This window comes from Panthera leo, chromosome D1 (genome assembly GCF_018350215.1).
Source record: "Panthera leo isolate Ple1 chromosome D1, P.leo_Ple1_pat1.1, whole genome shotgun sequence".
NCBI lineage: Eukaryota > Metazoa > Chordata > Mammalia > Carnivora > Felidae > Panthera > Panthera leo.
The window spans coordinates 114,006,978-114,032,252 of record NC_056688.1 but is presented as its reverse complement, the minus strand read 5'-3'; the positions used below and the strand labels follow the sequence as shown (position 1 = coordinate 114,032,252).

Below are 25,275 nucleotides of genomic sequence, written 5' to 3'. Positions count from 1 at the left end.
AACGACTCTTTTAGATTCAGTCGTCTCTTCCTTACTTATGGACTCATTCCTCCATGCGTGTCGTGAGTCGTTCCTGATTGAATTCCACAAACGTATGTGCAGTGAGCAGTGAGCCCACAGTGGAGTGACAGCAGTGAAGATCTGGGGAGCAGTGGTCCCTTAAGAAGTGAGATGAGGGACACACGGTGTGTTTTGCAAGTGAGACCGCGGATGGAAGGAAACCGCCACAGGAAGACCAAGACTTATGGGGGGAGAGTTTATTTACCACTTATGGGGGTGGTGCACCAAGACCCATTGGATCTTCACACACCTGTGTTAGTGAGGCAGCTTCCGGGAGACATTGCGATGCCAATGCAATGCCATCAAGCTCCTAGCAAGCAGAGGAGAGCAAGGATGTGGTGCTTTGACACAGAGAATGATGAGAGAGGGGGATCTGGGCCACGTCCTGGCGCTGTGGGCCTTTTCCAGGTAGTGTGGCTCAGGCATGAAGGCATGGCAGTAGGAGAGGCCAAAGGGCCTGCAGGATGGGATCGCCTTTGTAGGGAATGTGTATGGGAGTAGTCCATTGCTTTGCCACAAGGGCTGGGGGCAAAGTCTAAGCCAAGACACTGGAGGGATCCGGCAAGCGGAGAGGAAGTGTTTGGGGGGCGGGCTTTGTGTGTTTTTTTTGGGGGGGTGTAACCAGGATGTACCTATAGTCACTTGAGGGGAAGCACAGGTCTTTCGGAGTTCCCTGAGGCCATAAGCCAGAGCCTCAGACCTTGCACTGGCAGCAAACGGGGACACAGCAGCTGGATTGGCTGCAGGAGGACCCACAGCCGGAAGAGCAGCAGCAGGGCTTGCATCAGCAGGAATGGAAGCATCTGGACTGGCAGCAGCAGGGCTTGCAGCAGCTGGCCTGGCAGCAGCCACAGGAGTCAGAGCCCCATTGGAGTCCCCAGAAGAGCCAAATCCTCCCTTTGATACACCACAGCTAGATCATCAGCCCACACATTTTGAGTTGCAGTCCCTAGCCCACCACGGGTACCCGTGTTTCTGGTTAATTTTTTGGTGTTTTGCAGAAATGTAGGTGCAGATGGGAGGTGTTCAGGTGTGAGTATCGTGGGCCTGGATCCCTCTCTGTACCTGAGCATGTATTCACTTCCCTTTTTTTGTTTCTTTTCTCTGGCAGGGTACATCTTTGGCCATTTTCTAATGCTAGATATTAGAAAGTGTATAATTGTGTCACACTTTTTCCTGTTTAGTATTTTACTGATTGTTTTCAACAATTTTGTGTCATGTGTGTTGACTGAAGTTGTACATTCAACGTGGGCTCTGATCCACCATTGGATTCTCTTGGCTTTTTTAGATTTCACACTCCTGAACTTTGTGTTCTGTTCTATCGAGTTCTGTCTATCCATGTGGCTCCACTGACCTTGCAGCCTTACATCATGTCTCCGTGTCCATCAGCCTTCCTGTGCCCACAGCTTCCGCCCTCCTTCCTTCTTTTCTTTTGATCTTCTTTTTTTCTAAGTCGTATGAGGATACTGTTGGAATCCAACAAACGCAGACATTAACAAACAGCATTCTGTGGTTCTGACAGTCTCAAATGTTTTAGCTGTTAGTACCTCAACCATTGTTCTTGAAAAACATGACTGTTTTTACATCTATTGGTATTCCTTTTTAAGTGGTGTCTGTGGGTTCTGGACAATGACATGAGGGTCTTGCTTTCCTTAAACTCCCCTGGTGCCCCCCTAGCCAGTGGTCTCCTGGCCCAGTGTACATATTCTTATCTGTCAACCCTCTTCTGGCTCTCTGGGCATCCCCTGATTTCTGCTGTGTTTCCCGGAGATGATGCCTGGGGATGGTCCTCCTACTTCTGGAGATTCCCTCTGCGCTCACGACACTCCATCTCCTGCTGCTTGGATCACATGGACTTATTTTCGTTTAAATTCTTGTCTCTGTGGTGCCCATCCCCCAGCAGTTTCTTGAGGAAGAAAGCAATCTGTTGACATCTTTTGAAAATTTACATTTCTTAAAGAGAATCATAATTCTCACTTTAAACCTGATTGGTAGTTTGGCTAGATATACAATTCTGGATTAGAAAATTTCCCCCCAAATATGGATGAAATTGCTGTATTTCTGTCTGGCTCTTAGAGAGACTGTTGAGAATTTGTATACTCATTCTCATGTATGTGTGTGTAATCTGTGTGTTCTCCTCTCTGGAAGCTTTAGATCTTTATTCTGAAATCTCACCTTGTGTGCCCAGGCTCTGGGCCTTTTTTTCTTTTCTCCCACCTGTTGTGCTGATAGTGTGGTGCTCCTCCTGGGTGTGGAAACAGAGGCCTTTCAATACCAGAATGTTCCCAAATGAGATCTTTGTTAACATGCTGTTCTGCGTCTCCACATCTCCTTGCTTTGTCTGGTTGTGTTTCCTTGTCTGAGGCCTCCTCAGTGGGGGCTCCAACCCCATATCTTATTCTTCCACGATTCATCTCTGACTCTTGGTTCTGTTTTCTGGAATTTCTATTCAAGACTAGCTCTCAGTCTCTCCTGAGTCATTTTTCTTGCTGTTGGACTTTAAATTTGTGAGAATTCTCTTTCAGTCTTTGTGTTTCCCTTTTGGGTAGCTCACTGTTGTTCAGTGCCTCAGGTCTATTCGAAATATCATCTTATCTACTTGAAGATACTCTTCATACAATTTTGAATTCTTCTTTTACTCCTTGAATAATTTTCTCCTCCCCCCACCCCTTTTTCCAGTTTGTGTATTTGAGAATTCCAAGAGTCTGTGTGAAGAAGCTACATAGTCCCGAAGCAGTGGCTGACCATACTTGTCACATGTCCACAGATTCTGTGGGACCTACCAGCGGATGGTGAGCCCACATGTGGCTGCTCCATCCCAAAGAGTCAGCTCTAGAGGGAGGATGTGCCCAAGAAGCTCTGGGCAGGGGAGGAGGCAGCCCATGTCTGGCTGGCACCAATTACTGCAGGGTAGGGAGGGGGCAGGAGGGACACTGCATGTGACCTATCAGCAAGGGGTCATCCTGCTGTGCCATATGGAGATGTGCCAGGTTCCCCATGTGCCCTGGGGTGCCTTGCTCCTCCAGTCTGGTGATCCTTGGCTTTGCCTCTTGACCTTTGGGAGAACATTTCCCCCAACATGTCTCCCTACCTTGGGCAACTCTGTTTTTCTGTAGAGGATTCACTCACTGTCTTGCCTGGAAGCTGTGACCAGCCCCCGGGGTCCTCAGAAGTGACTAGGGAAGAGGCTGGAGTCTCAGATTTGTGTCCGTACTTCCCTCTATCCCCACGACCTCAGTGTGGCACTCTTGGACTCAGCCTGCGCCCTGTCCCATGGTTTCCCTACCTCGGTTTCCCTATGAGTTGGAAGATGATCTAAACATCTAACTCCTTCCTGTATAGATTTTCAACCAATCTGCCTGGTTTTAGTCACACCTGCCCCTGTTCCCAGCCTCAGAGGTCCCCATGATTGAGTCCCTACATGCCTTTGGCCCCAGTGACGTTTCTTCCTTTCAGCTTTGCATCCTCTGGGGCTTCAGCTCTAGCTCCCCCTTAACGGTGAAGTGAGTCTGTAATAGTCTCTCTGCTCTCCAGTTTCCAATACGTGCTGACTGTTGTGTTGTCTTTCCTTCTCTTAGCTGAGGAGTTCTGCCTACTCATTATTATATGTCAGAAGGCATTCAGGACAGAACGTAAGTGGATGTATATTCTGTCCCCCGTGACTGAATATCAACCACCACTGATTCCCCCCCCCCCCCCCACACACACACATAAACTTTACAGTCAGTTGGGTTCATTGCAAAAAGGAATCCTGTTGGGGCTTTTATTTGGATTGAAGTAAATGTAAAGATTAATTTAGGAATAATTGATATCTTTTTTGCTGGAAAATCTTCCTATGCAAGGAGATGATGGTAAGTATTTACTTTTGTTCAAATCTTTCCTTATTTCCTCATGGAGGGGTTTCCTCTCTCCTTATTATTTTATTTATTTATTTATTTATTTATTTATTTATTTATTTATTAAGTCATCTTCTCTGGACATTTTGCATCAGTGGAATCCTATGTGGTCTCTGTGTCTGGCTTCTTTCACTGAGTGGAATATTGAGCTGCATCTGTAGCTGTGTTATCAATACCCCACTTATTTTCCTTGATGAAGAGTATTCCTTTGTGGATTGCCATATTTTGTTTATTCATCACTGGTTGGTGAACATTTGAGTCGTTTCCACTTTTCGGCTATTGTGGATAAAGCTGCCTTGAACATTTCTGTGCAGGTCTTTGCAGGGCTGTGTGTTTTCATCTCTTCCGAGTAGATACTTAGGACTGGAATCGATGGGTCTTATGGTAAAGGTATGCTTACCTGTTCCAGAACTTACAGAAATCACTTTCCCAATCAGCTATGCCGTACCGTATTCCCACCAGCAACGCGTGAGGCTTGTGTTGTTCGGCATCCTCGCTGACACTTCCTACTGCCTTTCTTCTGGATTACAGCCACTCTCGTGGGTGGAGATGCTGTCTGGTCTTAATTTTCATTTCTGAAATGACCAGCGGTGGTGAACATCTCTTCTGTGGTATTATCCATTCTACATCCTCTTTGGGAAAATATCCATGTATATGTATTGTCCATTCTAAGTTGGGTTGTTTGTGGTCTTATGATTGAGTTGAGGACTTCTTTGTTTGTTCTAGATGTTTCTTCAGGCCCTTCCTCTTCTCCATTCTCTGTCTCCTTTTGCAACTCTGATTACACATGTATCAGACCATCTCACCCCATCATTATTCTCACTTGTTCTGTCTTCTCTCTGTGTGCTGCTTTCCGGGCTTACAAAACCTAAGTTTATTTGAGTCCAAACAGCCCTTTAATGTATACACTGATATTTTAAGAATCAGTTTCTCTTTATTTTTAAACTTTGTTTGTTTATTTATTTATTTATTTATTTATCTATTTATTTAGAGAGAGCAGGGGAGGGGCAGAGAGAGAGGGAGAGAGAGGATCCCAAGCAGGCTCCATGCTGTCAGCACAGAGTCCGATGCAGGGCTTGAATCCACAAACCATGAGATCATGACCTGAGCTGAAATCAAGAGTCAGATGCTCACCCTACTGGACCACCCAGGTGCCCCAGGATCAAGTTCTCTTTAGAGGCATATGTCCTGGACCGGGATGAATAGTCGCCCTGCTGCAGAAGGAGTGGTCCAACCTCTGATAACGGTTAGCAAGAGGCTACATCTTGTCTTTGCTACATGTCTACAGGGTGTTGGCAATTTGCTTTTTCTTTTAGTAAGCATTATGTTTTTCATAGTCTTTTCTTTTCGATGTGTGTATTCCTTTTCTCATTTGTAATTTAACTTCTGCTGTGTGTGAGAGACAGATGGTGGCAGCTCCACTCTCATTCTGAGGGAGAACAGCCCAAGAGAACATCGCTCTCCTCGATTGAAATGAGTCAAACTACAGAAGCTCATTGTTGTAAAACCCACTGGAAAGTCAGGATCATAAAGAAAGGTAAACTCACCAAACTCCAGGGGAGAAGAGCACCCCCGCAGGCGTGCTCATGCCCGTTGGATGGACAGAGAATGGAGAGGCCAGCTGACTGGCTAAGAGGTTGTTAAGGGGTGCAAGCAAGCTGTTGAACAGACCAGACTCCTGCAGGGCCCCCAGATTCAGGGCCCTCAACCACATGCCAACCCTTCCCACGGATCTTCGAGTTCTCAGGAGCAGCATGCCAAATGCCAGGGTGGGAACACCCTGGGAAACACATCCTCGCGGGGCGGGGGGTCACCATGTACGGGGTGGCCAGAAAGTGGCTGGGTGCTGAGAGAGAGCCCCCTATCGATAATTCCTTAAGGAAGAAAACGTGGCCCCTCACACCCAGAAGGATGATGACTATCAGAGAAACAGAGAATGCCACCTGCTGGTGAGGGTGTGAACTCTGGGAATGAATGCTGGTGAGGGTGTGAACGCTGGGGATGAACATGGGTGTGGATGTGAATGCTGGGAATGAGTGCTGGCACAACCGCGTTGAGGACGGTGTGCCGGTTTCTGAAAAAGTTACAAATAGAATCCCCACATGCCTCAGCAGCGCCATGTGTGGCCACATCCCCCCCCCCCCCCCCCGGGGAACTGAGATCAGGGTTTCAAAGAGACGTGCGTGTGAACATGCACCCATGTTCACAGCAGCTAATGAATGGGTGGACACAAGTGTCCGTGGATGGATGAATGGATGAGCAAACCGTGGCCCATCCACGCAGGGGACTGTCACTCAGCCACGAAGAGGAAGGAAATCCTGACCCCTGCTACAACATGGGTGAATCTCGGGGACCTGGTGCTGAGTGAAATAAGCCAGACACCAAAGGACAAATATTGTGTGATCCCCTCATATGAGGTCCCTGGAGGAGTCACATTCGTAGAGACAGACAGTAGATGGTGGACACTGGGGCTGGGGAGGGGAGGGGGTCAGTGTTTCATGGGGACAGAGTCTCGTTTTGTGAAACGAATTCTGAAGATGGATGTGGTGATGGTTGTACGTGGTATGGTGCCACTGAGCTGTGCGCTTGAAAGTGGTGGAGACGGTTAACTTCCTGTTATGTGTGTTTTTCCACAGTAAAAATTTGGAGAAAAGGAAGGAAACTCTAGGACATGGGAGAAGAACTAAGGCAAGCCCCTGGGTCTTTAGGGCTCAGGACTGAGAGGGAGATCCGTCCCTGGGCACAGGGAACAGGGGCAGCACAAGGAGGAAGGAGGTTCCCCAGGACCCCAAGAGCTGGCAAAGGGGCTGAGGACAGGGTCCTGATGGGGGGGACACTGGAGGACAGTGAACCCCAAGAGGGGCCGAGGACAGGGCTCTGGGGGGGGGGGAGATACGAGAGGACAGTGAACCCCAAGAGGGAATGAGGACAGGGCTCTGGGGGGTGAGACACTGAAGGACAGTGAACCCCAAGAGGGGCCGAGGACAGGGCCCTGCATATGGGAGACACTGGAGGACAGTGGACCCCAAGAGGGGCCGAGGACAGGGCCCTGTGGGGGGGAGACATTGGAGGACAGTGAGCCCCAAGAGGGGCTGACGATAGGGCCCTGTGGGGGGCAACACTGGAGGATGGTGAACCCCAAGAGGAGCCGAGGACAGGGCTCTGGGTGGGGGGGGGACACTGGAGGACAGTGAGCCCCAAGAGGGGCTGAGGACAGGGCTCTGGGGGGGAGATACGGGAGGACAGTGAACCCCAAGAGGGAATGAGGACAGGGCTCTGGGGGTGAGACACTGAAGGACAGTGAACCCCAAGAGGGGCCGAGGACAGGACCCGGTGGGGGGGAGACACTGGAGGACACTGAACCCCAAGAGGGGCCAAGGACAGGGCTCTGGTTGGGGGAGACACTGGAGGATGATGAACCCCAAGAAGGAACAAGGACAGGGCCCTGGGGAGGAGACACTGGAAGACAGTGAACCCCAAGAGGGAATGAGGGCAGGGCTCTGGGGGTGAGAATCTAGAGGACAGTGAACCCCAAGAGGGGCTGAGGACAGGACCCGGTGGGGGGGAGACACTGGAGGACAGTGAACCCCAAGAGGGGCTGAGGACAGGACCCTGCGAGTGGGAGACACTGGAGGACAGTGAACCCCAAGAGGGGCCGAGGACAGGGCCCTGTGGGGGGGAGACATTGGAGGACAGTGAGCCCCAAGAGGGGCTGACGATAGGGCCCTGTGGGGGGCAACACTGGAGGATGGTGAACCCCAAGAGGGGCCAAGGACAGGGCTCTGGGCAGGGGGACACACTGGAGGACAGTGAACCCCAAGAGGGGCCGAGGACAGGGCCCTGTGGGGGGAGACACTGGAAGACAGTGAACCCTCTGAAGAGAAGAAGCAGCACCTGTCACAAGGTCACAGACATGAGAGATGCTCCAGGGAGGCCCAGTGACCGGGAACCTGAGAAAGCCTTGGATTCCTGAACACTGGACAAGGGACAGAACAGAGAAATGTCTCTGTAGCTTCTGCTCCCAGACAGACTGGAGAACACAGCCTTTGATCGTGCTTGAGTAGGATCAGGAACTGGGAGAGCCCAAGCTTTACAAAGGTCTCCATAAAACAAAGAAACCACTAAAAAACTCTACAGCGAGTCCTTCTGGAATAGAGACAGAAGACAAGGCAGGTGGGCAGGAGGAGACCAATCTGGCCTCATTCCCAAAGGATCTCAGGAGTGAAGCTGACTCTGACTTGAAGGTTTGGAGGGGGGACATTGCACCAGGAGGAAGTGTGTCACAGGCATAAAGCAATATTTGTGTTATTTTTAAATGACACACAGTTTCCCCAGGGAGAGAACATGAATGGAAATAAGGAAGTGACTGTCCAGCATCTCAGCTGACCCCGGCGGGTACGTAAAGCCCCCGGCTCAGGAGCCTCCACACCTGAACACCTCCCCTCTGCACCTGCGTCTCTGACCGACTCCGCCCAAAACCCACCAGAAACATGGGCTGCTGTGGCTGTTCTGGAGGCTGTGGCTCCGGCTGTGGGGGCTGCGGCTCCAGCTGCTGTGTGCCAGCCTGTGCCTGTTCCAGCTGTGGCTCGTGTGGGGGCTCCAAGGGGGGCTGTGACTCCTGTGGGGGCTCCAAGGGGGGCTGTGGCTCCTGTGGAGGCTCCCAGTCCAGCTGCTGCAAGCCTGTGTGCTGCTGTGTGCCAGCCTGTCCCTGTTCCAGCTGTGGCTCGTGTGGGGGCTCCAAGGGAGGCTGTGGCTCGTGTGGGGGCTCCAAGGGGGGCTGTGGCTCCTGCGGGGGCTCCAAGGGGGGCTGTGGCTCCTGTGGGGGCTCCCAGTCCAGCTGCTGCAAGCCCGTGTGCTGCTGTGTGCCAGCCTGTCCCTGCTCCAGCTGTGGCTCCTGTGGGGGCTCCAAGGGAGGCTGTGGCTCGTGTGGGGGCTCCAAGGGGGGCTGTGGCTCCTGTGGGGGCTCCCAGTCCAGCTGCTGCAAGCCCGTGTGCTGCTGTGTGCCAGCCTGTCCCTGTTCCAGCTGTGGCTCGTGTGGGGGCTCCAAGGGAGGCTGTGGCTCGTGTGGGGGCTCCAAGGGGGGCTGTGGCTCGTGTGGGGGCTCCAAGGGGGGCTGTGGCTCGTGTGGGGGCTCCAAGGGGGGCTGTGGCTCGTGTGGGGGCTCCAAGGGGGGCTGTGGCTCCTGTGGGGGCTCCCAGTCCAGCTGCTGCAAGCCCGTGTGCTGCTGTGTGCCAGCCTGTCCCTGCTCCAACTGTGGCTCGTGTGGGGGCTCCAAGGGGGGTTGTGGCTCCTGTGGGGGCTCCAAGGGGGGCTATGGCTCCTGTGGGGGCTCCAAGGGGGGCTGTGGCTCCTGTGGGGGCTCCAAGGGGGGCTGTGGCTCCTGTGGCTGCTGTCAGTCCAGCTGCTGTGTCCCTGTCTGCTGCTAGTGCAAGACCTGAGGCTCTGAGCCCAGACCTTGGGTTTCTCAATGTTTGGTGAAACCTGTCTTCTTGTGGTTTACCCGAATCAGCTCCTTTTCACGCATCCTCTCCTGAAGCTCACTTCTGGAGCCTTTATCTTTTGGCCTGTGGGCTACAGGCTGACAAGGACCCAGTCCGACGGCCATAGAAGACAGACATCATTCAGTTGGTGGGATGAGGTCCCTCTTGCCTTTTCTCGGGGAACTGTATTTCTCCTTTGCCTTTGTCGGTCTGCAGTCTCCGCAGGGTCTTGACCCCTGCACCCCTGTGCTGGGCTCTGGCCTGACCCGGGCTCTTACAGATAGGACAAACTCCTGGCTTCAGTATCCTGAATTTACTCCACCCCCAAAACTTATCCTCTTGTCTGTCTGACCTCTGACTCCAGTGTGAGCTGCAGGGGAGTGGCAGACAGGGGTTCCCCTAAATCCTAGAGACCCTTTACCACCAAGAGTTGGGCCTTGCTCTATGGCATCTATGTTTGGCTGGCAACTGTTCCGGATCCCTCTGATTTGTGTATCAAGGCAGGAACTATACCATGAAATCCCTAAATAAGTACCCCCACACTCCATCACTGTGGTTCTTCATTCTGGTGTCTGATTAGATGCATCCCGTTCCCTTCCTGCTCTCCTCCCCTCCTCGGGCTCCCTTTGCGAGGTCAACATCATATTGTGCCCACCCACTCCTGTGACCAACCTGTGCATGCACGCCACCTGTCTTGGGCAGGCTGAGGGCAGGGCCAGGGGGTCAGGAACCACACGGCACCTGCTTCAAGGGTCTCATGGCCTTTGGAAAATCTGCAATCTGAGGCAACAGACAGAAGCCAGAATGTCTGTTTCTTTAAATTACAGAGTCAAGAGGAATTCAAAGGACGTGCATGAGACCCCGGATACTTGACCTTGTTCCTCCCACAGATGGGTATGTTTGCCTGGCTCTGCGGCCTGTGTGGCCTGAGGACATCCCTGCAGACTCCAAATGTGGGAGCCCCTCCCTGGATTCTGTGAAGCAAGTTATGCAGGAGGTAAGACCCATTGCTGGGGAGGGGACGTGTCAGCAGCTGAGGCCCGTTCTGAGCTGTCCTCTGGTAGCCACCTGCCATGTGGGGCCGCTTAATTCAAGCTGAGAGAAAATCCTATGAAGGAAAGGCTTCGGTTCCTATTGCAAGTATGCAGCGGCCTCTTGTGGTCAGTGGGTGCACAGCACACACACAGCACGTTTCCTGCCCAAAGCAGAGAGCTGTTTGGACAGCTCTGGGGGAAGAGGAGACAGCTCCACGCCTGGTGCTCCACCCAGACCTCCAGGCTGGGGCCCTGAGCCACGATGTCTCCGTGTGGGTGTTAGGCAAGTGGGTACGGCTGCTGTTACTAATCATACTACACTGGGTGGTGTGAAACAAGAGAGCTCATTCTCTCTCACTTCTGGAGGCCAGATCCCAAATTGAGGCGTTAGGACCACAAGGGAGTCTCTAGGGGGAGAATCGGGAAAACCTTGTCCCACCTCTTGCCCATTTTCTAGTAGAGTATTTTTCCCGCTGTTACATTTGGAGAGTTCCTTGCGTATTTTGTAGCCAAACCGTTGGTTCCACTTGTGATTGCCAAATGTTTTCTCTCTGTGCTTGTCTTTCCCCCTCTCGTAGCAGGACTTCCACGAGCAGCACTTCTAACTTTGATGAAGTCTGATTCATCTGGTTTCTCTTTTGTGGACTGTGTCTTGGTGCTATATCTAAGAATGCCTTGTTGGTCAAACCCTAGGTCATGAGGATTTTTCTGTTTTCTTCTGGGCATTTTATAGCTTTATGGTTTACATGCTGTGATATGTTTTGAGTTAATATTTAATAAAATACGAGGTTTAGGTCAAAATTCCTTTTCTCCTCTACAAATGTCCAATTATCCCAACGCTATTTTTGAAGTCTTCTACCATTGAATTCCTTTTGCATTTTGTCAAAAACCAGCTGGTCTTACGTGTATGGGTCTGTTTCTGGATTCTGGATTCCATTACCTTCTGTTCTCTATCTGTTACCTTCTGTTCTCTATCTGTTACATTCTGCTCTGTTACATTCTGTTCTGTTACCTTCTGTTTTCTATCTGTTACATTCTGTTCTCTGTTATATTCTGCTCTGTTACATTTGTTCTCTATCTGATACATTCTATTCTCTTATCCTCTATTTGTGACACCCTACTCTCTATTTTGTTACATTTAACTATGTGCCTTTCCTTTTTGGATGCCACACACTGTCTTGGTTTTTTGTAGCTATATAGTAAGTCTCCACATCAGGTAATGTTATTCATTTAACTATATTATTTTTCAAAATGGCTGTGACTATTTTAGTTTCTTTATCTTTCTATATAAATTTTACAATCAGTTTGTCTATATCTACAGAGAATCCTGCTTGGATTTTGTGGGAATTTCTTTCACTGTAGATCAATTTGGGAGAACTGACATGTTAGCTCTATTGAGTTTTTCAATCCATGAATATAGTGTATCCCTCTATTTATATAGATCTTCTTTGGTTTCCTTCATTAGCATTTTGCATTTTCAGCACACCGAGTCTAGATATTTTTGGCTACATTTATGCTTATGCATTTTATTTTTTAGAGCAACTGTAAATGATATTGTGCTTTAAATTTGGTTTCCAGTTGTTTGTTTCTATCATATAGACATTTTATTTTTGTGTGTTGACCTTGTGTCCTATGACCTTACTAAACTTGAAACTCATTGATTGACTCCAAGAGTTTTTGGTTTTGTTTGTAGCGTCCTTTAGGGTTATATACACGATCATGCCTTCCTGTGTGTAAAGTCCAGGAAAACTCAGCTCCCTGCAGGTTCCTGGATCACTGGGTTTCCTTGGAACTGTTCTCACCTCTGTGGCCTCCATTACAATTCCTTTTCTCCTACTCCTTCATTGTTCCCAGATGCTCATGCTCCCCAGGGCTCTGTCCTCAACTGCTCTTCTCTACATGCTATAATTGACCGTAAGGCTGACATTATCTGCCCTTGTTCATTCCTGGTTTTGTTGCCATGATCAGCGTTGATAGCTTCTGGATCTGTACCAAGAGCCTGAACTCCAGGATGGTCCATCTGACTGTACTTGCAACACCTCCATTTTGACATCTTGTGGATACTGTGGCTGTGACCTGTCCTCATCTCCCCAAACTTATCTTTCCTCTTGTGACAGGCAGAAGAATAAAATGACCCTTAATGACCCTCACCCTTCTATACGGTCATCTTGAGCATGGATGGAACCTGTAGTTCAGGTGAGATGTCACTGCTGTGGTTTTACTCTGCTGTGTGTGGTAAAAGGGACATCCGCAGATGTGATCAAGGCTCCTAATCAGCTGAGTTCATCAAACAGGAGACTCTGCTCGGTGGGCCTGCCCTAATTAGTGAGCTCTTACAAAGGGAGTCTAGTTTCTGGAGACAGAAGTCGAGAGACACACTCCTGCTGGCCTGGAGGGAACCAAACAGCGACATTGTGAAGTCTATGGGGGTCAAGGGCAAGGAGCCACGGGTGGTCTCTGGCAGCTGAGAATGGCCATGGGCTTGTGGCTCACAAGGAGGGGACCTCAACCCTGCAATTGCAACGAACACCCTGAGCAGGCTTGGGAGTTCCAGAAGAGAACCAAGTGCGGCTGATGCCCACACTGGCCTCATGACAGCCTGAGGAGAGGACCCAGCTTTGCTGTGCCTGGACTTCAGACCTTAGGGATGGAGATGATAAATGTGTGTTGTTTTAAGCCTCTGAGTTTGTGAGTTTGTTATACAGCCGTTGGAAACACATACACCTCCTCTTAGCACTGAGTCTCCTCTGCTCAATCCCCTGGAGCCCAGTCCTCACCCCCACACTGCCCTCATCTGACCAAATGCCAGTCCTGTAACGTCTCCTCATTATCTATTTGTTCCGCTGCTCTGCCCATGAGTGTAGGCTTTCAGTGACCCCCGCCTACCCAACGAGCTTACAGAAATCCCAGACACTCCCCCTGCAATCACCTGCTGGCTCTTTAACTTCCAGTGGAAGGATCGAGCTCCTGTGTCGGGCCTCAGCACTCTCCCCTCTCCTGTCCGTGTCCCTCTGTGAGTGGGTGGGCCAGACGCTGTGCACTTGGCCTGGATTGGACACTCAGTCTTCACAACACTGTGACTCCCATTTTATAGATCAGGAAACTGAGGCACCAGGAGGACATGTTACTTACCAAAGGCCACACAGTACCTGGTGCTGACTACCGAGCCTGTGCCCTTGCCCTCAGGCCCACGTGCCATGCATGGGGCATGAGCCCGCATCCTCGGACGTGATCTCCCGGAGCCCCGCATAACTTTACCAAAGTCTTTATCTGAGGAAACCCTCTGTCCCACCTCCCTGCCCTTTCCTTGGGGCCTCCTCTCCTCTCAGATGGCCAGGGCCACTCTCTGCTGAGTCCCCTCCCAGGGTCCTCTGCAGGGGGTCCTGCCCCCCCCCCGCTCTGCAGGAGTGAGCAGGCCAGAGCAAGATACTCGGGGGAGAGTTATCAGACTGGGGGCGAAGACAGGGCAGACAGTAGTCAGAGAGAACTTTCCCGTGAGGAGGTGTCTTGTGCAGGAGTGTGTTTATTGCAGGACCTCACAATGCCCAGTTTGGACCCAAATGTGCAAGAAAAACAGCAGAAGTGAGAGAGGACTAGCAGATGGTCAGGGAGGCCCCTCGCTTGAAGAGTCCCGGGGGGCTCGGGGCTCAGGCTACAAGACGCTGTGAAGTTAGGGAGGGAGGAACACGGAACTCACCTTCCCGTGGTGCCAACTTTCCATTAGGAGGTGATGGGCACAAGGTTAATGCCCTCCCTCCCTGCTTCTGTAGGTAGCCGGACTGCTGAATGCCCGACTGTGGTGACTGAGCAAAGAATGCTCTGGAGGGTATGATGACATTATAGCTTTAGGGCTGTGGCATGCAGCCCAGGAGGCATCCTGAGAAATCTGAAATTGAGGGAATTACCTGAGCCTGTGGCCAACACCTTAGACCTTGCACTGGCAGTGGACGGGGACACAGCAGCTGGACTGGCAGAAGCCACAGGAGCCACAGCCCCCCTTGGAGCCTCCACAGAAGACAGAGCCTCCCTTGGAGCCCCCACAGGAGCCACAGATCCCCTTGGAGCCCCCACAGGAGCCACAGCCCCCCTTGGAGCCTCCACAGAAGACAGAGCCCCCCTTGGAGCCCCCACATGAGTCACAGCCCTCCTTGGAGCCCCCACACGAGCCACAGCCCCCCTTGGAGCCCCCACACGAGCCACAGCCCCCCTTGGAGCCCCCACACGAGCCACAGCTGGAACAGGCACAGGCTGGCACACAGCAGCACATGGGCACACAGCAGCTGGAGTTGCAACCCCCACAGCTGGAGCCGCAGCCTCCGGAACAGCCACAGCAGACCATGGTTCTGGTGGGTTTTGGGCGGAGTCGGTCAGAGACGCAGGTGCAGAGGGGAGGTGTTCAGGTGTGGAGCCTCGTGGGCGGGGGGCCTTACGTACCCGCCTGCGTGTCTTATGGCCGCTTCCCTGTTCCTCTGAATGTACTTTCTCTAGGCAAAGTCTGCTTTTTTCTTTTATGTTGAAACAACCACACAAACATTTGTTTACAAGCACTTTTTATTTACCCCCTTCATCCCTGTCACCTGACCCTGGCAACATCTAGAGCTGGTGTTTCCAGTTCCGAGGGCTCAGAAGCAGGAGGCGTGCGCCAGGCTTGCGTCCAGGCGGCGCCTCCCGTGGCCCAGTGAAGGTTCCCTCGGGTCCAGCACGGGATGCACGCCCTGTCCCTGCCGCCCTGGCACTGAGCTGTGGGCGTGGCCATTGCGCTGCGGGCGTGTCCCCGAGCTGTGGGCGTGTCCCTGGGCTGTGGGCGTGGTCCCTGGGATGTGGGCGTGTCCCCGAGCTGTGGGCGTGATCCCCGGGGCTGTGGGCGTGGCCCCTGTTCTTCTCTGGCTTCTTGTCCTGCCTGAGCTACCTGCTCCCTAGACCCGCCTTTCCCCTCCTAGACCTGAATAGGGGGACACTCTGTCCGCAGGGTGCAGAGACCAGGAACTGTGGGGGTACAGAAGCTTCCGGGTGGGTTAGGCTGGCATTCCAGGAAGCCAGTGTGCAGAGAGGAGGACGCAGGTGGTGTTGAGAAGGAGCCTCCCCCGCCTCTGAAGCCCCTGACACAGCCCCTCCCCGGAGAGGCCCCTCCAGCTGCCCGGTGCCCCGTCCGCTTGCTCCTCTCCTGGTTGTGGGAGTTCAGCCACACGGGTCAGCGGTCCCAGGAGGTGCCCAAGCACCTCCAGGGGCAGCCTGGGTCTTGGCTCTGGTGTGCATGTGTGTTTTGTCTCTAAAGCACTGTTTACCCCCACGTGGCCCCTACTAGGGTTTCCCTGGGTGACGTAGTGGCAGCGGTGGTCCAAGGTGTCAGTCTCACTGCTATTCTGTGGGAGAGGTGCCTGCCGGCTCCCCTCCTCCTGCTGAAATAGAGAACATTTCCACTCCAGACATCTCCTTGTCAAACGTCCTGGGGACCCACCATCGTCGTCGTGGGTGTGGCAGCGACAGAAACGGGGTAGGGAGGCTGGCGCCCCCTGCGGCCCACATGCAAGGCGGTTCCGACAACGGTGAAACTTCATTCACTCGGAGTTTGCTGGTGACAGACATCTGCACATACACGATCGCTTGCACACGTACGGACCAACAGTGCAGCCGTCGACGGCGGGAGCCACCCAGCCCGGGCTTCTGTCGGCCCGCCATCCCCACGGCACACCTTCCACACCCCAGACAGCGGGTCCTGGTCAGCAGCCACCTCCACCAGAGCTCCCCTCGGGGCACACACACCCCATGCACCCCACACGTGCACGCTCGGCCCCTCTCTCCCTCGGTGTCCGTCTATCCCTCTCTCTTTGTCTCTGTCCATCTCTCTGTCTTGCTCTCCGTTTCTCCATCTCTGACCCTCTCAATGTGGACTCTACTGTGTTGCTGCCCGTGTTTTATTCATTCATGGTGACGGGTTTGCAGGTGTTCTCGCATACAAGGGATGTCAGGCTAAGTCCTGTTGTGCACCTGACCTTCCCCCAGACCCTTGTCTGTCTGGTTCCCTTCACGTTGCTTCCCGATCTGGGCTCTGACATCCCCCGAGGAGCTACTGTTTTGTGCCTTTGAACTATAATCGACTGTTCCAGACCCCAGAGCATGCACAGTTTACAGGCTGCCCCCCACCCCCGCCCCAGAGCAGCCATGAGCTCAGGCTGCCCAAAGGCTAATAGGTCCACCCGACCCCTGCTCCCCACCCACTCTCCGGTTTCTCACAGAGCAACCAGCGTTATGAAGTTATCTGTTGTTTCCTGTTTGTCTCTTCAACTGGGATGTAAAACCCACACGGGCTGGTCCTGGGGCAGGGGTGCGGGAGGGAGGGCAGCCCGTGGAGGGGGGTGCATCTCTGGGCACTCGGGGCCCCCACCCCCGGCCTGGTTTCAGGTCTCTGTGATCTGGGAAAGTAAATAACACGGCTGGTTAGAGTTCTTAATAAGTGGTTACAGTGTAACCCAATAAGCTGTCATGGGATCGAGCCCCGGGTTAAATCGTGTCCCTTGGAATGGATGCTTATGACCTAACCCTGGTGCCTGGGAACGTGACCTTAGTTGCAGATAGGGTCTTTGCAGATACAATCTAATGAAGATGAGGTTGCTAGGACCTAATCCAACAGGACCCGTGTCCTCACAGGAAGAAGAGAGGCAGACACATGGGGGGTAGGAGACCGCAGGGCACAGGTGACATGGGCACAGGACTGATGCAGCCACCAGCGCAGGGACACCTGCAGCCCCAGGAGCTGGAAGAGACTGGAAGCGTCCTCTCCCAGAGCTTTCAGAGAGTGGCCCTGCCCACACCTTGATGTCGGGCTTTGGCCTCCTGACCGGGAGATATAACATTTCTGCCTTATGGCAGCAGCATGTGGTGACCTGTGACAGCAGCCTCAGGAAGGGACATGCCGTGTTCACTGAATGTGTGACTGTCTTCGAGCTGCCAGAGCGTGCAGCCTGGTGTCGTGGCAGCCATGGGACGTGGGCACGGCATGCGGCCCAGTGTCGTGGCAGCCGTGGGGACGTGGGCACAGTGTGTGGCCTGGTTCTGTGGCAGCTGCGGGGACGTGGGCACGATGTGCAGCCCAGTGCCGTGGCAGCCATGGGGACGTGGGGACAGATTGCTTTCTCTCTACATTGTGATGGTGGATGGAAGGCAAGGAGGAGTCCGGAAGAAAACCATTTCCCAGGGCCTGTAGGACCAGCACAAAGAGGGAGGTGACAGATGGGCTCCCTGCAGAGGGAGGTGAGGAGGAGGACACAGAGGGCTCAGTGCCCCGGGCTCTGTCCTGGGCAGCACGTCAGTGGGGGGACCCGGTGGGAACCTGGGCCTCTGCCCTCCCCCACCGCCGAGGCCCCTCCGGGATCCTGGTTTGGGTGCGTGCGACCCACAGGACGTGTCCACCCTAATTCCGTAGCCGCCGGCCCCTCTTTATGGACGTGACTCTCTAAACTATGTCCGGAATGCGATTTTAAAGCTTCCTCCTAGCTAATGGGTTAACCATCTCAGAGTGTTGTTTTGTTCGCCCGGCCGGTCCCACTGCTGCTTTTCCTGTTGTTCCGTGATCCCGAGCAAGCGGCTTGTCACGGCTACAGGCTCTGGGTCGTCTTCTCCTTGACCCCGTAACCCTGGGGGAGGGGGGGTGGGGTGGTGGTGAGGCCGTGATGGCTCCTGGTCTGCTGTGAAGAAACTGAAGTGCAGAGAGGTCGGGCTGTTTCCCGGGGGCCCACGGTGACCAGGTAGTGGACCTGACGCTTGACTCCAGGCCTCGGGTCCAGAACCCACTGTCTTCACCCCGGGGCCAGTGGTTCTCAAACTGGGGTCCCCGACACCCCTTCGGGGTGTCAGGAAGTCCACATGAAGCCAACAGCATGGGTGGGGGGGCTCTGTTTCTGGGTCAAGAGATACAGACTGTCCTATTCCAGAAGACAGCGGGCTAAGAGCCGTGCTGCAGGGGGTCTAGGGCTGGGCATGGTCATTGCCTGGGGAGTGCAGTAGATTTCCTGGCCACTTGAGGTCCATGGCCACTATTCAGATCTTTCACTGGTAGCAGAGAGGGACACAGCAGCTGGAGTTGCAACCCCCACAGCTGGAGCCATAGCCTCTGAAACAGCCACAGCAGCCCATGGTTCTGGTGGGTTTTGGGCGGAGTGGGTCAGAGACGCAGGTGCAGAGGGGAGGTGTTCAGGTGTGGAGCCTCCTGGGCCGGGGGCTTTACGTACCCTCCGGGGTCAGGTGAGACGCTGGACAGACACTTCCTGGTTCCTGTTTGTGCCACTCCCCCAGGGAAATTTTGTTTGTTTTATTTGTTTTCTTAAACTTTAAAAACGCCCATTCTTCTTCTGCGTTGTTTTGCACTTTTTTCCAGAGTACTCTGGCTTGACCTGACTTGCTCGGGCCGGGTCCACGTGTCACGGGCGAGAAGCACCAGGGCCCTCGGGACTCAGCCAGAGGCCTGCATGGCTCCTGCCTGATCCAGACCAGGGTCGTAGTCCTCACCTGCCTCCAAGGCTGGACCTTGGATGGTCAGATGGGGACCATCTCAGGGGATCAAGAGCGAGATGGACCCTGGGGAACAGGAGGGCTGGATGGGTGGGGAGGGCGGGGAGGGCGGCTCGGCTGGGCCCCAGGCAGACGTGCCGAAGCACTAAACTCTGTGTAGCTAGAGCTGCAGCGGCAGGAGGGGTCGGGGCGACGAAGCCTGAGCATCCCCCCCACTCTGCCCACCCCCACCCCCAGGCCTTCGAGGGTCCTATTTGCACAGACATGAGTTGGCACTTAGTTGCTCCAAAGCATCAATTAGTGCACTGGCAGGACCCCATCATTCAAGGACGCAGTGCACCGCCCCCAGCAACCTGCACCCCCTGCCCGCTGCCCCTGCCCCCCACCCCCGGGAGGCGCCAGCCCTGGGCCCAGAGGAACTCGGGCTGCTTTCCTTTGCTGGAGACCTTGCAGACAGGGGGTTTCCAGCCCCAACCCAGATGGCTCGGGGATCACTGTTGCAGGTTTGGTTTGCCCAGAGCTGGCACCCCAGCACCACCAAGGCTGGCCACCTGTAAGGAGATCTGCCGCGTGGCACTTTGCTGGGGTCTCATGCTCAGCCGGGGTGGCCGCCTTCCTGCCAAGACCATGTTGACACCCAGCGGGCGGTCCCTGTGGGAGCAGTGCAGACCAGGGGGTGAGCAGACCCGGTCCTTTGCCATGTTCACGGAGCTCATCCCACAGCCCCCAGGGGTAGATGTCATCATGACCCCCATTTTACAGATAAGGACACTGAGGCACGGAGCCCGGGACACACAGCCAGCAAGCAGAGGAGCCCCATTTCGGGGGGCGGCTGGTCTGGTCTGCAGGCTGTGACCGGCGCCTGGGGCCACCTTGTGGTCAAAGCAAGAATTGCTCTTGTGTGTCCAGGTGGTCAGGGTGAGCCAGGCACCAGACCAGCGGCCCTTATGCACCCCCCACCCCCGACCAATTCTCCCAGGGTCCTGAGCCTCAGTGAGGATTCTCTTTCCATCAGCCGCGGGTCTGGCCCGGTCTCTCTTTCTCTGGGACAATGAACAGCGTGTAGCCAGGGTGTTTCTGTCTTCTCCCTGATAGCCAGGAAGTTCGGGATGTTGTTGTGGGGAAAACAGTGAGTCTGAAACCATTCAGCTCTGGTTTTCAATCCCGGCCTGTCCTCAGACGAGCCAGTGTGGGGCTGTGTGGGGGTCCAGCCCGATGAGGCGACCCGAGGGCAGGGTCCGGGGACCCTTGCAAGAGGCGGGCTGGGAGGGCTGCGGGAGGGTGGGGACCAGGACCAAGATGCATTTCATGGCACGTGTGAAAGCGTCGGATGTGGGCCCCGAGGTCCTCACGGGGCAGCCCTGGGGGCACAGGTCTGAGCCGCGGTGAGGACAAGGCTCGATGGGGAGCCCTCTGCCAAAGGTGGTCTCAGGCTGGCGAGGACGTGGGCCAGGGTCCTGCTTGGCTGTTAGCCTGCATACATGGTTACTTGCCCATGAGCTTGACTCTGTCCGGGTGACTGCGTGGTCCTCGTCTGGGACCGGCCGCACCCTGGAAATAGCCAAACCGTGCCTCTGTCTCTCAGAACTTGCTGTGACCAGAGGGTCGGCCTCTGGCACTGGCCTCGGGCGGAGACCCCCACCGTGGGGGCTGGGGCGGGAAGGGAGGCTCGGCTGTGCCCTGAGGGGCTGCGGCGGCTGCCGGGAAGCCAGGGTGCCCCATGTGGCTGGCTTGGGCGCAGGACCACAGTTAAGGCGGGCGTCAGTCGTGAGGCCCTGGCTCTTTGGGGCCAGGATTATAGTTTGGCTTTCTGGACTTCTTGCCGGAGATCAGGGTCTGACTTCCCGCACGTCTGGCTTAGGCGGCCGGCTGGTTCCTGATAGTGACCGTGGGCGTGGGCGGCTTCCCGGGTGTCCGGCAGGGTGTGCCTGAGCCCTGGAGCTGCTCCTTGCCTGGACATCGTCTCTGTGGATGTTCCGTCCCCAGCACCGTATCGCTTTCACGTGTTATCAAAATCTTGCCATCCACGGCGACGTGGATGGCCCTTGAGGCTGCTCTGCCGGTGACATAAGCCAGAAGCGGAAGGACAAACACCACATGATTGCACTTATGTGTGGAATCTTAAATAAGAAATAAACACGCAGAAACAGAGAACAGATTGGTGGTTGCCAGAGGCGGGCTGGGGGCTCGGGGGGCGCTGTGAATGGAGGTGGTCAGAAGGCACACGTTTCCAGTTATGAGGTAAATAAGGAGAAATATCTGTGCGCGTGTGTGTAAAACGCCAACCAACCAGGGCCAAAGGTTACAGTGAAAGTGGGCAAAGGCCTCCCTCTCCCTCAGCCCCAGGCCCCACCCGGGGATATCTCTCTGTCTCTTTCTCTGTCTTTGTCTCTCTCCCTCTGTCTGTCTCTGTCTCTCTGTCTCTCTGTCCCTCTGCCTCTGTCTCTCTCTGTCTTTCTCTCTCTGGCCCTGGCTCTGTCTCTGTCTCTCTGTTTATCTCTGTATCTCTATCTCTGGCCCTAGCTCCGTCTCTATGTCTGTCTGTCTCTCTGTCTCTGGCCCTGGCTCTGTCTCTGTCTCTATCTCTTTCTCTGCTTCTGTCTCTCTCCCACTGTCTATCTATCTCTGTCTCTCTGTCTCTGGCTTTCTCTGTCTCTCTTTGGCTCTCTTTATCTCCATCTCTTTCTCTCTGTCTCTGTCTCTGTCTTACCTGTCCTCCATCTGGACTGCCCTCTCTCGTCCTGTGCCCTCTACTGGTGAAGCAGTCTCGCGTCTTGTGATGGTTCCCGTGGACATCCACTTGCCACCCGAGACCCTCCCGTCACCTTCCAGAGATGCTGAGCCCTTTGTGGTTCTCTGCGTGTGGCACCTGGTTCACCTGAGTCTGCTTGGGCTGTGGTACACACATCACACACGGGGCTCCCACTGCAGAAGGTCACCGTACCCCCGTCCTGGAGGTCGGAGCCCGAGGTCTAGGCATGGGCAGGTCCAGGCCTCCCAAGGCCCCTGTCCTTGTGTGTGGACGGCCGTCCTCTCCCTGTGTTCTCACGGGGGTCGTCCCTCCGTGCGTGTCTGTGTCCCGATCCCCTCTTCTTACAAGGACCCCGGTCACACGGGATCAGGACCCACCCTGTTGACCGAATGTTACCTCGGTCACCTCTGTGAAGACCCGTCTCCAGACACGGTCACGTCCTGGGATGCTGGGTATTGGGGCTTCAACGTGAGTTTGGGGGACACAGTTCAGCCCGCAGCGGTGCTTTGAACATCCCTCTCTTGGGATGTCTTTTCTTCCTTGCCGACTGGGGAGCCCCCTGCCAGCGGAGAGCCTCGCAGGCAACAGCTGTGAAGGCCTCCAGGCCCTGCTTCCGTGTAAACCCTGCCCTGCTTCTTGCCGCCTCCCGGGAGGGTCTCTGCAAAGAGTCCCAGGGATGGGCCAGGATCCCCTAAGACGGGCCGAGTTACTCCTCGGCGAGCCCGGGGCCTGGCACACTCCCGGACACGGGGGGAGCAGGCGTGCACCTGCACGGCCCCCAGGTGGCCCGCCTGGGCATCAGGACGCAGGAAGTGGTGCCAGAGGGCAGGCCCCGGGGCCAGTGACCAGAGCCAGGGGGGGCAGGATCCCCTGTCCGTAGCTGCGGGAGAAGCACCCAAGTGAGAGGTGGGGGTTAGGGTGGACAGTGTATTCATTTACAGGGGTCGTGGCATCCCCTGGGGCCCTAACAGAATCAGGCCAAGTGCCGTGGGTCGCCCGTGGGAGAGGCCGGGCAGTTCCCCGTGGAGGTCCTGTGGCCCGGTGACCTCCTGGACCGCGGGGCCGGCCTCTGCCTTCCTGTGACGAAGGTCGGGCGGCGTGGGGAGGGGGTGGGGGTCAGGCTGCACGAGAGGCAGGGGGGCTGACGTCAGGCGGGACCGACGGGGGGCGCTGGTGACGGCAGGGTCTCCGCGGGGCCAGGAGGGGTCGGCAGTTCCCATCGCTGCTTTCCGGGTGACCTCCGCCTGCACCCTCCACACCCTGTGAGAAGGCCCCTTGCCTTGAGTTTCATGTAAACACGTAGGGCCATAAATCCTCTCTATGTCTGTACCATTTCAAGCCTGTCAAGCTGGTTTTGATGTAAAATCTCTTCTAAATGCCTTATGGGGCGGCATGTTTTTAAAGTTCCAGAAATGTGGGGCTTTTACAGTTATCTTTGCGATAATGATTTTCAAAAGTCATTGAGTGCTTGGAGAACATTCCATTCAACTGGGCCGAGACCAGCCGTATAGTGCGTACGTGGACGGCCATACTGAGGTCTGATATGGGCTCACAAATGCCCACTCTTCGATCACTGGGTGTCAGAGGCTATACGTACCCAGTGGATTTAACCTACTCACCGTGCACTTCAAACTTGCTATGAACTCGCTGACCTTACTGACCATTGGATCCCACAGTAACTGAGAGACGTGCTAAAATTTCCCACCTTGGGAGTGGATTTGCTGAATTCTCCCAAACACTCTCGGCATACCCTTGCCTTGGGGCCTTTGCACCGGCTGGCCGAGAGGGTGCTTCCCTGGGAGGCACATGGCTCGCTGCTTTGCTGAGTGTTTAAGGACGAGTTCCTGAGGAGGCCCGCCCTAACCATCCTTTACATGGACCACCTTCCCTGTTTCACCTTCTTCCTTTGGAACACTCTGTAGTTTAATGGCCCATTTTTGCTTTTTGTCGAGACCGAGATTTTGTTGCTTTTACGCTCCATTGCGTCCCTAGCGTCTGGATAGCTCCAGGCACAAAGAAGATGCCTGATGAGCGTTTGTTGGAAGGCTGACTTTTCCTGAGGCTCACTGTCCTGAGTGAGAATGTATGTGCTTCTGTTTATCTCATTTGGAACTCAGGAATCTATTAGCATTTTTCATAAATTCTCGAAAATTCTCCCACATTGTCTCTGAGTGTTGTCTCCCCCCTCATCACATCTGTTACCTCCTCTGGGAGTCTGGCTGTTTGCGTGCTGGACTTTCTTGCTCAATCTTCCGTGCCTACTCGCAGATTCCCCGTGTGTTTGTGTCCACGCTGCGTTACAGATAACGTCTCCATGCTTATCTGCCCATTAATTTTCTTTTCATCTGGCCTCGCCAGACCCAATGAGTTTTGTTTTGTTTTTGATGTCACCAAAAATTAGCTTATTAAATTGAAAGTTAGGTCTTTTAATAGCCATACAAGTAAAAAAAATTAAGAGCTTTGTGAAGGTGTAATTGACACATAATAAACCACACATAATTCAGTTATTATGGTTTTCATTTACAGAATTTCTGTGCTTACTGTTCCAATAGCTTGGTTGGGTTTAGGCTCACCTACCTCTCGCTCCTGTTTTCAGTCGGGTCTTTTATTTACTTTTTTAGTTCTTTCTAAAGTTCTTATTTTGTACTGTGTCTGATAACTTCAGTAACCAGAGCTCTCGCTTGACTGATTCTTCTGTTTGTAGCTGCAGCTGGCTCTGTCTCGTGTGGCCCTGTGTGTGTGTGCTGTGATTTTCGGGTTCTGGCTCCTTGGAACTTCGTCTGGGGCATCTCCGACACTTGCTTAAGGGCGAGGGCAGACCAGGTCGGGCTGCAGGTGCTTGGGAGGATGGGCTTCCGACAAGTGTCGGGGAGGACGTTTTCTCGCCTCTACCCTGGGCCAACGGTGTCCCGATGACCTTCCTGGTGTCACTCGTGCCTGTTTCTGGCCTTCGTGGATTCAGAACTCCCTCAGTTGTTGGCTCTGAGGATTCTTTACTTTTTGAACAGCTCGGTGACCTTTAAAAAGTCATTTTGTAATCCGGCACCTTCAGGAGTTTTCATGGGAGGGCTGTGGTTGGCGTCTGGTCAACCTTACTAAACAAACTTACTAAAACTGAAGCTCAGAAGAACGTCTAGAAATTTCCACGTTGTTGAGCTGACACGCTCTCATTGTGGTTCGGTCAGGCGCCCACTGCCCGGGGGTCTGTGAGGAGCTGCCCCGAGAGCTTCCAGGCCCGCGTAGCCCCCTCCCTGCTGCCTGCCTTGCCCACGAGCCCCAGTGTGTGTGAGCTCCACTGTTCTCTCACGGCCAAGTCCTGAGCCCAGGGCCTCAGAGCGGGGCCTCCCGTGGGAATGGGGCCGTTGCAGACACAATGAGTTAAGAGGAAGTCATGCTGCACTGGGAGACCCCAGATCCAACAAGACTGGTCTCCTTCCATAAAAGGGACATGTGGACACAGAGATGAGACACGCATGGGGGGATGACACCGTGAGGACACAGGACACTGGGAGAGGACGGCCGTCCACACACAAGGAGAGAGGACT

The 25,275-nt window shown here is 54.3% G+C and overlaps 1 long non-coding RNA gene across 2 annotated transcripts in view; it reads left to right on the top strand.

Annotated features, from left to right (window-relative positions):
• LOC122199560 overlaps positions 1–13,544 on the top strand; it is a 118,280-nt gene extending 104,736 nt beyond the window's left edge. Inside the window, exons 3-5 of one of the 2 annotated variants that reach the window (XR_006193562.1) lie at positions 10,264–10,433; positions 12,588–12,666; positions 12,765–13,544. This is a non-coding gene — a long non-coding RNA (uncharacterized LOC122199560). Of the gene's footprint in view, positions 1–10,263; positions 10,434–12,587 lie in introns of both variants that reach the window. The other variant, XR_006193561.1, reaches the window with a different exon arrangement.
• Positions 13,545–25,275: the final 11,731 nt, after the last annotated feature.